The sequence below is a fragment of the Panthera leo genome, chromosome B1, assembly GCF_018350215.1.
Source record: "Panthera leo isolate Ple1 chromosome B1, P.leo_Ple1_pat1.1, whole genome shotgun sequence".
NCBI lineage: Eukaryota > Metazoa > Chordata > Mammalia > Carnivora > Felidae > Panthera > Panthera leo.
In genome coordinates, this window is record NC_056682.1 from 153,969,671 (window position 1) to 153,984,377 (window position 14,707).

Below are 14,707 nucleotides of genomic sequence, written 5' to 3' on the forward strand. Positions count from 1 at the left end.
AGAATTCATCATCCTGATGCTATTCTGTGTAGCCCATTCCTGAAACTAATCCCAGATGTTCTATTTGAACTCTATAATAATGCTGGTGATCAGAAGAAATAACTTGTACTCTTTGTTTCTTCTTTATCACCTTAGGAACAGTTCTGATTGTGTTTTTAATTTTTTTTAATGTGTATTTTTGAGAGAGAGAGAGAGAGAGAGAGAGGTGGAGGGGCAGAGAGATAGGGAGACACAGAATCCAAAGCAGGCTCCAGGCTCTGAGCTCTCAGCTGTCAGCACAGACACGGGACTCAAACTCACAAGCTGTGAGGTCATGACCTGAGCCTAAGTCAGACGCCTAACTGACTGAGCCACTCAGGCGCCCTAATTGGCATTAATATAAGAAAGATTAACCTGAAAAAAAAGATAGAGAATTAAACATCTAGTACATATTTTGAATTGTAGTATCCTATACTCTATTTCCAAAATCCGGAAGAGAGTGTACAATGTATAGACTATAATGTCCCAAGCTTATTTGTGATTGAAACATATTGAAAATGATAGATTCAACCTTATTAAATGGTCATTCCCTGTACCCAGTTCTAATAATCATGTAACTTTTCTCATCCACATAATACTTCAAATACTATAAAATTTATACATACAAATATATACACACACATTACCTATACGTTTATACATAATGTGCATGTATCCACATACACATATATGTGCATGTGTGTATAAGTACATACGTATGTGTAAGGTTTACCTTAGTATTTCTGTACCTTTTAACAATGGCCTTTTTTCCCATTTAAAGTGAACAAATATTTATTTAAAGTAAACATTATACCCAGGGTTCTTTTACATATACAATCAAAGTATAATACATTTGAAAGATACAATACCTTCAAGGAGATTTACATTGTGTGTGTGTGTGTGTGTGTGTGTGTGTGTAGATAAGACATAAATATTAAAACAATAGTATGACTTACACAATAAATCCTTAAGTGTTTACAAAAATATGTAAAAAAGCAGTGCTAAAAATAAGTATAAAAGATAACATGGCAGTGCAATTAGCATGAGCTTTGGATTTCAATCCTTATTCTTGTTATTTATTTATTTATTTACTTATTTACTTATTTACTTATTTATTTATTGCTATTCAGCTTTGTACAAATTACCTAACATGCCTAGGTTTCCGTATTGACATTTACAGAGTGGTAATAAATTACTAAGGTCGTATACTTGTTTTGTGGATTATATAAGTTGCTGTATACAAATCACTTGATAAAGTACTAGACACATGATATGTGCTTAAATTGTGGTGGCCTTCTAAAAGTTGTTAATATTGAATATACTTAATATTTAGTAGTTTGGAAAGAAGTGAATACCATTAATATTAAACACTAACATTCACCCCACTAATAATGTCAATAATAATAGTAATTGAGCACATTTATTGAGCATATATTCCAAGAATTGTTCTATATTCCATCTCAATGCTGATAGAATTTATCTGTATTTTTAATATAAATCAATATTTTAATTTATTAAAATAAATATACCCCATTAATTCTGAAAATTAGTAATATGTAAAGAAAGAAATAAGAAAATAGTTTAAGAGGATTGCTAACACTGATTTTAAGAGGATTTTTCAACACTGATACCCTACAGAGATTGTTTTTTAATTGTCCTTAATTTAGGTTAAGATAAATTGATCTTTTCATTTTGTTTCTAAAAGCATAATCTTTCAAGGGAACAAATTATCCATTTTGATAATATAGTGCAATAACAGTAGTTTATATATTAAAGATGTTATGCAAATAATGGGTTATTTTTAAGCTAGAATAAATTTTGGAAGTAGAAGTTCTTACAATAGGGGTGCCTGGGTGGCTCAGTTGGTTGAGCTTCCAACTTTGGTCAGGTTATGATCTCATGATTTGTGGGTTCGAGCCCCATGTCAGGCTCTGTGCTGACAGATTGCTTACAACCTGGAGCCTGCTCTGGATTCTTTGTCTCCTTCTCTCTCTGCCCCTCCCCCGTTCATGCTCTGTCTCTCTCTGTCTCTCAAAAGTAAATAAATGTAAAAAATAAGTTCTTATAATAAATGAGTATCAATATTATTTAGTTTCTATCTTGTGGTTTCTGAATTTTATCTTTCAAATTTAGATATATGCATCAAAGTCTTTAAGTCATAATTTTATGAAATTTTCTCTCAGAGCAAAATAAAATATGGATATTATAACTATGAATTCCAATTTTATTCTATTCACCTCCAAATATATCTTCTCTGGTAAAACCACATCTTGAACCCCATTCCAGCATATGTGAATACTAACTTACCCACATGGAAACCTACCAGGCATGTTCTCTCTTCCCCAATCCTGCTCCACCTGGACCTTCCCTATCACAGTTAATGGCAGCCCGATTCTTCTGGTTTCTCAGCCTCAAAGAACAGAGTTGTCTTTGTCTCTTCTTTCTCCCACTCTCCATATCCAATCTATGAACAAATCTTACTGGTTTTATTTTCAAAATGCATCTAAATTCTAATCATTTCTCACTATTTCTACTATTATAACCTTGGGCATGTCCCGATTATCTCTCTCCTGGATTATTCCAAGAGTCTTCTGACTGGTATCTCTGATCTATGTCAACCCAGCAACTAGAACAGTACTCTCAAATTTTAAATGGTATTAAAGCATTCCTTGAATCAAAACATTCCTTAGCAATTTATTTTTCTTAAAGTAAAAACTGTTCAGCTGGACTCCTTTACCTCTGTGACATCTCCTACTACTCTAGCCATTGCTTAAGGTCATCCAACCACCCACACCCCACCTTTTTATTTTCTTGAATAACAAGATACACATTGCCTCAACCTCTTTCCCCAGATATCCACAGACTTGTTTTCTCCCCCTTTCAAACGTTTGACTCAATACAATCACTTTCTCAATGGGCTCTGAACTAGTTGTCTTATCTAATAGTGTAAACTTAAGTCTTATCCCTTCCTCCTTATTCTCATTGCTGCTTTATCTTCGTACGTAAGCACACATCACTTTCCAACATAATGAATTATTAACCTATTAATTATGCATACCATTTCTTTCTGTCGCTACCAGAACGTAAGCTCCTTGAGGTCAGATTATTTATCTGTGGATTTCTTTTTTTTTTTTCAATTTTTTTTTTTTAATTTTTTTTTTTCAACGTTTTTAATTTATTTTTGGGACAGAGAGAGACAGAGCATGAACGGGGGAGGAGCAGAGAGAGAGGGAGACACAGAATCGGAAACAGGCTCCGAGCCATCAGCCCAGAGCCTGACGCGGGGCTCGAACCCACGGACCGCGAGATCGTGACCTGGCTGAAGTCGGACGCTTAACCGACTGCGCCACCCAGGCGCCCCTATCTGTGGATTTCTTATACCACGGCACTAGAAGTAAAGTCTAGAAATTATTAGATGAATGAATGAATGAATGAATGAATGAAATATGCAGGTAATTAGTCTCATCTCTGTCTTTGATATAGATGAAACCAGTAATTAAGTCAATTATAAACTATGTGAGGTAGAATTTCAGAGTCAGCAGGGATTTTTTGGAAGAGTCCATTTACCAGACTCTAAGAAAACATGCCTGTAAACAAAGGAACACATATATCAAATATAGATCAGGATGTTGATATATGCAGTCTGAGAAAGTAAAGCTTCAGATATTCTATTCCCATTATACTTCCTTTTAAAGTACTCTTTATATTTTAATACTTGGATTTTTATGAAAAATCATAATTATTTTATTATGATTTAATATAGAGGAAGATCAAGGTATCTTATTTTTGTAAACAGTGACCAAATGAAAAGACAAGAGGTATGATAGTAAAGCTATTTAAGCTTACTAAGAAAAGTAGCTTAAAGAGCTCATTTTAAGAACAAATTTTACTTTTTCTATCTAAATATTATATTATTAAATAATGTATATGTACATTATAAAAGTCATAGGTGAATTTGTTGTTTAGGAAACCCTGAAACCATTATTTGTTTCACCCATTTTCCAATACAAATCATCTCCTTTTCATCTGTTCTATTGCCAAATGTTTTAACATAAAATTCACTTAAAGTGAGATGGGCATTTCAATTTGTTGTAAAAGTTTTTGATATGGAAAAGACTTCTAAGTAAATTTATATGGCTATGAAATTAGCATTATATAAAGTGATTTTTTATGTAATTTTTTTCTCTTTCTCTTAAACATGTCAGATTCACTTCTGGAGGAATTTCTTTTTCATCACATAATAGAAGACTTCCATTTGGAATATCTGAATGGACATATTTTTTTATGTTTATTCATTTTTGATAGAGAGAGACAGTGCTAATGGGGGAGGGGCAGAGAGAGGGAGACACAGAATACAAAGCAGGCTCCAGGCTCTGAGCTGTCAGCACAGAGCCTGACGCGGGGCTCAAACCCATGAACTGTGAGCCAAAGTCTAATGCTTAATCGACTGAGCCACCCAGCGCCCTGAATGAACATATCTGAATAAACTGATCATATTTCTATGGTACACTTCCCCTTACACACAGGCTACAGTGAAATATTTTTACATAAAATATATTTCTAGTAAATTATATTAATTATATCATATGTTTGTAGAAGCAGCATTACTCCCAACAAATTAGATCAGTTTTAAAAGACTCCTCAAACCATGGTAGTTCAGGGGTCAGTTGAAGCACACACAAAGCCTGAAAGTGTGATAGGCTCCTGACAAATACACATATGCTCACTCAACGATTGACATTGCCTTGAAACCCTCAGTGGCAACACAAGTCCAGCACACAACGAGTCAGGACAACTCATTATTAAAACTCTTGGCTTTGAAATGCTCTCCTTGTAATTTCTTTAGAGTATCCTATTTCTTAACAGGTAAAGGGACCAGCTGAGTGGACAAAGGTCAGAGGGCACCACCCATACTTCACTGGGAAGATTCAATGTCATCTCAAAAAAAAAAGAGTTTCACAGGTTACAGAACGTTTCAGAAACAGAATACCATAGAACTTTGAATTTACATTTCTACTCTACCTACTGATACTACCAGCTCATAGAAATCACAAGAGTAGGCAAGTTGGAATACATATCTGTTTTGTCTTTTGTTTGCAAGCATGACAGAGAAAGAAAGCAAGTTTGAAAATGAGACCTAGAAAAAAAATTAAACAGAGTGAGAATGAAAAATCATAAGATGATTTTGGTGTGGCCTGTCATTAACAACAATTTGGTATAATGCATAAGACTAAAATGTTTATTAAAATATTTCATTAAAAACTCAAATACTTAGGTTTATACCATGGTACGTGTTTAACTTTGTGTCAAATCTTATTCAAAATATTTTAGTTATTTAGCAAAGTAGCAGCTCAAGAGAAACAGCCTATAAACTCGACTCCTAAATATACACAACCTTTCCCTTAAACTTGCTGAAATGTTTTGTCAAATGTTAACAGATGGCTATTCTTGAAATGTACCTCTGCCTACTCAAACAGTAACACCAATTTTATAATGTAATTATGTGAAAAATATACTTTCCTTTATTAAAATTTTAGTGTGTCAAGATAAGAATAACAAAATAAACAGATGGCGCATTATTATCAACTTTTCTCAATACTCAGGTCATTTATATTTTTTATTGATCCCACTTGATTCTCTAACCATATTACGAATGATATTGTTGAATGTTAGTATTGATGCTGTAGAGAGGTTTTTAAAAATAACTCAAAGTAGTCCTGAAGGAGCTATAAAATTTGTCATGTGTTCCTTTTTACGAAGTAATCAAATAGATAAAATAACATTGTGGCAAGGAGAACCGAATGTCACTGAATATACTTACAGAAATGATGGTAAATAAATATTTTAAGATAGATGAATAGCTTCAGTATTCTTTCTGTGGCTTCCAGATTTCAATTCATTTAGATAGTGGGGGGGGGGGAGAAAGCATACATTTTATACTTACATAAAATTAAGGCAGGGTTTTGTTAATTTACTAAGTTTTATCACTTCTTATCTTTGTCATTTTCTTATTAAAATGTATTCTATTTTAATTATTAAAGCCCTTAATTACTTTTCACTTCCTTGATTAATTCTTCTTACACATTTTATTTACTTTTTTTTTTTACTTTTTTACTTTTTAAATATAATCGAGAGAGAGAGAGAGAGAGAAAGAGAGACAGAGTACAAGTAGGGGAGGGGAAGAGAGAGAGGGAGACACATAATCCAAAGCAGGTTTCAGGCTCTCAGCTGTCAGCACAGAGCCCGATGTGGGGCTTGAACTCATGAACCATGAGATCATGACCTGAGCCAAATTCAGATGCTTAACCAACTGAGCCACCCAGGCGCCCCAACTTCTTACACATTTTACAAACAATGGACTTATATTTACTTCTTTATGTAGACATCTCCATTCCAGCATGACTCTCCTCTAAATATCCACAGTTAATAAGAAAAAACTGGACCATCACGGAAGATGACGGCGTAGGAGGACGCTGGGCTCACCTCATCCTGGTGATCACTTAGATTCCACCCACATCTGCCTAAGTAACCCAGAAAACTGCCAGAAGACTAGCAGAATGGACTCTCCAGAGCCAAGCACAGATGAGAGGCCCACAGAAGAGGGCAGGAAGGGCGGAGAGGCAGTGCACACTACACGGACTGGTGGGAGGGAGCCTGGGCAGTGGAGGGGCAGACCACCCAGCAAGGCGGAGCCCCCAAGTCTGGCTTGCAAAAGCAGAGGGTTCGGACTGTGTGAGTTCTGTCAGCCAGCGGGACTTAACATCTGGAATGTTACAAGCCAACAGCTCTACTTGGAGAGCAGAAGGGTGACAGGACACCGGGAGGGAAAGGTGTTGAGCCCTGGAAGACAGAGCTCAGCTTGGCAGGGAACAAAGGCGCTGGCCAGCGCCATCTCCCTCACCCATCCCCCAGCCGAAATCCCAAAGAGAACCAGTTCCTGTCACCGAACTTGCTTGCACTGTGCAAACACCCAACTCTGTGCTTCTGTGGATCCATCCCTCCCACGGTCTGCCTCCCTCCCAGTGCTACAGGGCCCCTCCTGCAGGGGACCACCTATGGCAAAGTGAGCTAAGCCTGCCCCTCCTGCCCCTGTGCACCTTGCTGATCCACCCCGGCTAATATGTCAGATCCCATCGAAGCAGCACCACAAGCCTGGCAGTGTGCAAGTAGCCCAGACAGGGGCCACACCACTCCACAGTGAGTCCTGCCCCTGGGAGAGGGGAAGATAAGGTACACAGCGGTGGGCTGGGGGCAGACATCAGGTCTGACTGCGGCCCCGCCCACCAACACAAGTTACTCTAGACAGCACAGGGGAAGTGCCCTGCAGTTGGGAGCCACTGAAGGGACTACCCAAGTTGACAAAATGGAAGAACTCTCCTCAAAAGAAACTCCAGGAAGTAGCGACAGCTAAAGAATTGATCAAAAGTGATTTAAGCAATATAATGGAACAAGAATTTAGAATAATAGTCATAAAACTAATCGCTGGGCTTGAAAAAAGCATAGAGGACAGCAGAGAATCTATTACTACAGAAATCAAGGGACTAAGAAAAAATAGTCATGAGGAGCTAAAAACTGCTATAAATGAAGTGCAAAATAATATGGAGGTGACCACAGCCCGGATTGAAGAGGCAGAGGAGAGAATAGGTGAATCAAAAGATAAAATTATGGAAAAAGAGGAAGCTGAGTAAAAGAGAGATAAAATCCAGGAGTATGAGGGGAGAATTAGAGAACTAACTGATGCAATCAAACAGAACAATGTCCATATAATAGGAATTCCAGAAGAGGAAGAGAGAGAGAAAGGGGCTGAAGGTGGACTTGAACAAATCATAGCTGAGAACTTCCCTGATCTGGGGAAGGAAAAAGGCATTGAAATCCAAGAGGCACAGAGAATTCCCTTCAGACATAACTTGACTCCATCTTCTGCACAACATATCATGGTGAAACTGGCAAAATGCAAGGATAAAGAAAATTCTGAAAGCAGCTAGGGATAAACAGGCTCTAACTTACAAAGGGAGACCCATAAGACTAGTGGCAGACCTATCTACTGAAACTTGGCAGGTCAGAAGAAATGACAGGAAATCTTCAATGTGATGAACAGAAAAAAATATGCAGCCAAGAATCCTTTATCCAGCAAGTCTGTCATTCAGAATAGAAGGAGAGATAAAGGTCTTCCCAAACAAACAAACACTGAAGGAATTCATCACCACTAAACCAGCCCTACAAGAGATCCTAAGAGGGATTCTGTGAGTGAAATGTTGCAAAGACCACAAAGTACCAGAGACATCACTACAAGCATGAAACCTACAGACATCACAATGACTCTAAACCCCTATCTTTCAATAACAACACTGAATGTAAATGGAGTAAATGCTCCAACCAAAAGACATAGGGTATCAGAATGGATAAAAAAACAAGACCCATCTATTTGCTGTCTCCAAAAGCTCATTTTAGACCTGAGGACACCTTCAGATTGAAAGTGAGGAGATGGAGAACTATCTATTATGCTACTGGAAGTCAAAAGAAAGCTGGAGTAGCCATACTTATATCAGACAAACTAGACTTTAAATTAAAGGATGTAACAAGAGATGAAGAAGGGCATTATACAATAATTACAGGGTCTGTCCATCAGGAAGAGCTAACAATTATAAATGTCTATGCACCAAATACAGGAGCCCCAAATATATAAAACAATTACTCACAAACATAAGCAACCTTATTGATAAGAATGTGGTAATTGCGGGAGACTTTACTACCCCACTTACAACAATGGATAGATCATCTAGACAAAGGATCAATAAAGAAAGAAGGGCCCTGAATGATACATTGGATCTGATGGACTTGACAGATATATTTAGAACTCTGCATCCCAAAGCAACAGAATATACTTTCTTCTCGAGTGCACATGGAACATTCCCCAAAATATATCACATACTGGGTCACAAAACAGCCCTTCATAAGTATAAAAGAATTGAGATCGTACAATGCACACTTTCAGACCACAATGCTATGAAACTTGAAATCAACCACAGGAAAAAGTCTGGAAAACCTCCAAAAGCATGGAGGTTAAAGAACACCCTACTAAAGAATGAATGGATCAACCAGGCAATTAGAGAAGAAATTTAAAAAATATATGGAAACGAATGAAAATGAAAATACAACCATCCAAACACTTTGGGATGCAGTGAAGGCAGTCCTGAGAGGAAAATACATTGCAATCCAGGCCTATCTCAAGAAACAAGAAAAATCCCAAATACAAAATCTAATGGCACACCTAAAGGAAATAGAAGCAGAAGAACAAAGACACCCCAAACCCAGTAGAAGAAGAGAAATAATAAAGATCAGAGCAGAAATAAACAATATAGAATCTAAAAAAACTATAGAGCAGATCAATGAAATCAAGAGGTTTTTTTTTTGAAAAAATAAACAAAAGTGATAAACCTCTAGCCAGGCTTCTCAAAAAGAAAAGGGAAATGACCCAAATAGATAAAATCATGAATGAAAATGGAATTATTACAACCAATCCCTCAGAAATACAAGTAATTATCAGGCAATACTATGAAAAATTATATGCCAACAAACTGGACAACCTGGAAGAAATGGACAAATTCCTAAGTACCACCCACTTCCAAAACTCAAACAGGAAGAAATAGAAAACTTGAACAGACCCATAACCAGCAAAGAAATTGAATCAGTTATCAAAAATCTCCCAATAAATAAGAGTCCAGGACCAGATGGCTTCCCTGGGGAATTCTACCAGACGTTTAAAGCAGAGATAATACCTAACCTTCTCAAGCTATTCCAAAAAATAGAAAGGGAAGGATAACTTCCAAACTCATTCTATGAAGCCAGCATTACTTTGATTCCCAAACCTGACAGACACCCAGCAAAAAAAAAAAAAAAAAAAAAAAGAGAGAGAGTACTACAGGCCAATATCCCTGATGAATATGGATGCAAAAATTCTCAATAAGATACTATCAAATCGAATTCAACAGCATATAAAAATAATTATTCACCATGATCAAGTGGGATTCATTCCTGGGATGCAGGGCTGGTTCAACATTTGCAAATCAATCAATGTGACACATCACATCAATAAAAGAAAAGATAAGAACCATATGATCCTGTCAATCGATGCAGAAAAAGCATTTGACAAAATTCAGCATCCTTTCTTAATATAAACCCTCAAGAAAGTCGGCATAGAAGGAACATACTTAAAGATCATAAAAGCCATTTATGAAAAGCCCACAGCTAATATCATCCTCAATGGGGAAAAACTGAGAGCTTTCCCTCTGTGATCAGGAACACGACAGGGATGTCGACTCTCACCGCTGTTGTTTCACAAACTGTTGGAAGTTCTAGTATCAGCAATCAGACAACAAAAGGAAATCAAAGGCATCAAGATTGGCAAAGATGAAGTCAAGCTTACACTTTTTGCAGATGACATGATATTATACATGGAAAACCCGATAGACTCCACCAAAAGTCTGCTAGAACTGATACGTGAATTCAACAAAGTCGCAGGTTACAAAATCAATGTACAGAAATCAGTTGCATGAACACTAACAATGAAGCAACAGAAAGACAAATAAAGAAACTGGTCCCATTCACAATCATAAAATATCTAGGAATGAATCTAACCAAAGATGTAAAAGATCTGTATGCTGAAAACTATAGAAAGCTTATGAAGGAAATTGAAAAAAATATAAATAAATAGAAAAGCATTCCGTGCTCATGGATTGGAAGATAAATATTGTTAAAATGTCAATACTACCCAAAGCTATATACACATTTAATGCAATCCCAAAGAAAATTGCACCAGCATTCTTCTCGAAGCTAGAACAAGCAATCCTAAAATTTGTATGGAACCACAAAAGACCCCGAAAAGCCAAAGTAATTTTGAAGAAGACCAAAGCAGAAGGCATCACAATCCCAGACTTTAGCCTCTACTACAAAGTCATCAAAATAGCATGGTATTGGCACAAAAACAGACACAGAGACCAATGGAATAGAATAGAGACTCCAGAATTAGACCCACAAAAGTATGGCCAACTAACCTTTGCAAAGCAGGAAAGAATATCCAATGGAAAAAAGACAGTCTCTTTAGCAAATGGTGCTGGGAGAACTGGACAGCACCATGAAGAAGAATGAAACTAGACCACTTTCTTACACTATTCACAAAAATAAACTCAAAATGGATAAAGGAACTGAATCTGAGGCAGGAAACTATTAAAAACCTAGAGGAGAAAGCAGGAAAAAACCTCTCTGACCTCAGTCACAGCAATTTCTTACTTGACACATCCCCAAAGGCAAGGGAATTAAAAGCAAAAATGTACTATTGGGACCTCATGAAGATAAAAACCTTCTGCATTGCAAAGAAAACAACCAACAAAACTAAAAGGCAACCAACGGAATGGGAAAAGATATTTGCAAATGACATATTGGACAAAGAGCTTGTATCCAAAATCTATAAAGAACTCACCAAACTCCACACCCGAAAAACAAATAACCCAGTGAAGAAATCGGCAGAAAACATGAATAGACACTTGTCTAAAGACATCCAGATGGCTAACAGGCACAGGAAAATATGCTCAACGTCGCTCCTCATCAGGGAAATACAAATCAAAACCACACTCAGATACCACTTCATGCCAGTCAGAGTGGCCAAAACGAACAAATCAGGAGACTGTAGGTTCTGGAGAGGATGTGGAGAAACGGGAATCCTCTTGCACTGTTGGTGGGAATGCAAACTGGTGCAGCCACTCTGGAAAACAGTGTGGAGGTTCCTCAAAAAATTACAAATAGACCTACCCTATGACCCAGGAGTAGCACTGCTAGGAATTTATCCAAGGGATACAGGAGTGCTGATGCATAGGGGCATTTGTACCCAAATGTTTATAGCAGCACTCTCAACAATAGCCAAATTGTGGAAAGAGCCTGAATGTCCATCAACTGACAAATGGATAAAGAAGTTGTGGTTTATATATACAATGGAATACTACGTGGCAATGAGAAAGAATGAAATATGGCCCTTTGTAGCAACGTGGATGGAACTGGAGAGTGTGATGCTAAGTGAAATAAGCCATACAGAGAAAGACAGATACCATATGTTTTCAGTCTTATATCGATCCTGAGAAACTTAACAGAAGACCATGGGGGAGGGGAAGGAAAAAAAAAAAAGAGGTTAGAGAGGGAGGGAGCCAAAACATAAGAGACTCTTAAAAACTGAGAACAAACTGAGGGTTGATGGGGGGTGGGAGGGAGGGGAGGGTGGGTGATGGGTATTGAGGGTATCTTTTAGGATGAGCACTGGGTTTTGTATGGAAACCAATTTGACAACAAATTTCATATTGAAAAAATAAATATATAAATAAATAAATAAAAAGAAAAAATGTATGAGAAATATAATTATCATTATGAATAAGATATAAATTCTTACACATTTCTACATAATCTGTCCAGGTTTTTCAGAATACGTGTTATTTTGTTTTAAAATTATAGTTAAAAAATGTGGAGTCTCAGCTTATATCCATTTTCCTCCTCACAGCTCTTAATAAGTGGTTCATACATATCTTATCAAAATTGAAATGATAAACCACCTTAAGAACAAACATAGGTGAGGCACCTGGGTGGCTCAGTGGGCTAAGCGTCCTACTTCAGCTCAGGTCATGATCTCACAGCTCATGAGTTCGACCCCTGCATTGGGCTCTGTGCTGACAGCTCAGAGCCTGGAGCCTACTTCAGATACTGTGTCTCCCTTTCTCTCTGCCCCTCCCCCCCTCATGCTCTGTTTCTCTATCTCTCAAAATGAATAAACATTAAAAAAAAGAGAACAAACATAGGTAATGAATCTTGGATTCCATGTTCACTGTAAATCATACATTTCTGTCAATATATATATATATGTATGTGTGTGTGTATATATATATATATATATATATATATATATATTAGTTGGTAAATTCATTTCTAAATAAAGTGATTATGACCTCAGGTATTTTGCTTAAACCAAATACCATTGGTTTCCCATTTTGAGATGTCATGAACTGAACATGATTTTAACAACATCAGTACCACTCAAAATTACACATAGATTTTTCAGAATTACATTATTGAAACGGTAGAAGCCGTATTCATAGTATCTTAGATGGTAATGGGAATTTTTTGAAAGAATACAGGATTATGTCACATACCTACAAGTAAGGCAGTGTGTAGTGTGGGTCTGAAAGCTAATTTTTTTGTTTTTAACTAAAACTAAAGGATTTTCTTTAAAAAAATTTTTTTAAAGTTTATTTTTGAGAGAGACAGAGACAGAATGCGAGTGGGTTAGGGGCAGAGACAGAAGGAGACACAGAATCCAAAGCAGGCTCCAGGCTCTGAGCTGTCAGCACAGAGCCTGACACGGGCTCAAACTCACAAACAGTGAGATCATGACCTGAGCTGAAGTAGGATGCTCAACCGACTGAGCCACCCAGGCGCCCCAAAGGAAGATTTTCAATCCCTGAAAAGCGAAGCTCAGAGGCTAATAGTGGTTATATTTGTGACCAAAAAGAAGAAGCATACGAGGGGAAATCCCTTGCTTTCTGTGATCCAATATTCATTTGGTGTTCCTATTTACTCTCCTGGTTACTTTCCTAAGCCACCCAAGTTAGCACATCCCCTCAATGTAGATATCAAAAGTTGAATTTCATAAATTTTTAAACTTCTTTTTGTATTTTATTATCTACACTTTTCCTAGGAGAAATCATCTTTTGAATGGTTTCAATGACCCTCATATCCAGGTAAGTCATACATGTCTGTCTCCAGCCCAGTATGTTCCACAGAGTTTAAAACCCCAAATTCAACTATTTAATTGACATCGTGAATTACATATTATCAAGGCCAACTCAATATAAATAGAAGACTCATGGTATTTTCCTATACCACCATACCCAAACACACAAACAAAAAAGAAATCTACTGGCCGTCTCTCAACAATCTTCAAGTCAATAAGGGGATTTGTCATCCATATGATGAAGCAACAGGAATCTGAGAGCCACACCTGACCCTTCAATCACCCTCACTTGAACTCAGAGCTCAACACAAACACCCAGTCCATTAGTGAGCATTGTCAAATGCCTCTTGAATAATCTGTGTGATTCCTCCAAATTACTCCATCTACCCCACTACTACGTTAGTCTATCTTACAGCAATTCTCAGTAATGTTGCTCAAGTAGATTTACTGAAACACTCTATTTGTGCATATCCGTGTTTACTCTCTTCCAAACAGTTCTCAAGGCAGTGTTTGTGATTTGCTAACATGCAGATATTTTCATGTGAAACCCATCCTTTGGACCTTTGTTTAAAAATGCTTGACCCACCTTCCCCCCTATCTTGTGATCCCTTAATATGGCTTCCAAAGACCTGTACTAGTTAACTACTGTCTACCTCTTCAAATTTAAGTGTCACCCCATCACACTTTTGCTTCTCTCTATACAACCTGTCTAGAATTCCTCGTATGAATCAGATTCACCCCCACTTTTACTGGTCTCTCCGTGGAGGTTGTTCTTTTATCCTTTTAATGCTTGGTTCATTCTTACATCTTTAAAGTCTCAATTCAAATTTGAGATCCTCATAACCCACCATCCTTGCTGGGTAAAATTTTCTGTTATCATTGGCACCCTGTGCCACTCTGTCACAGCCCTTATGGTGA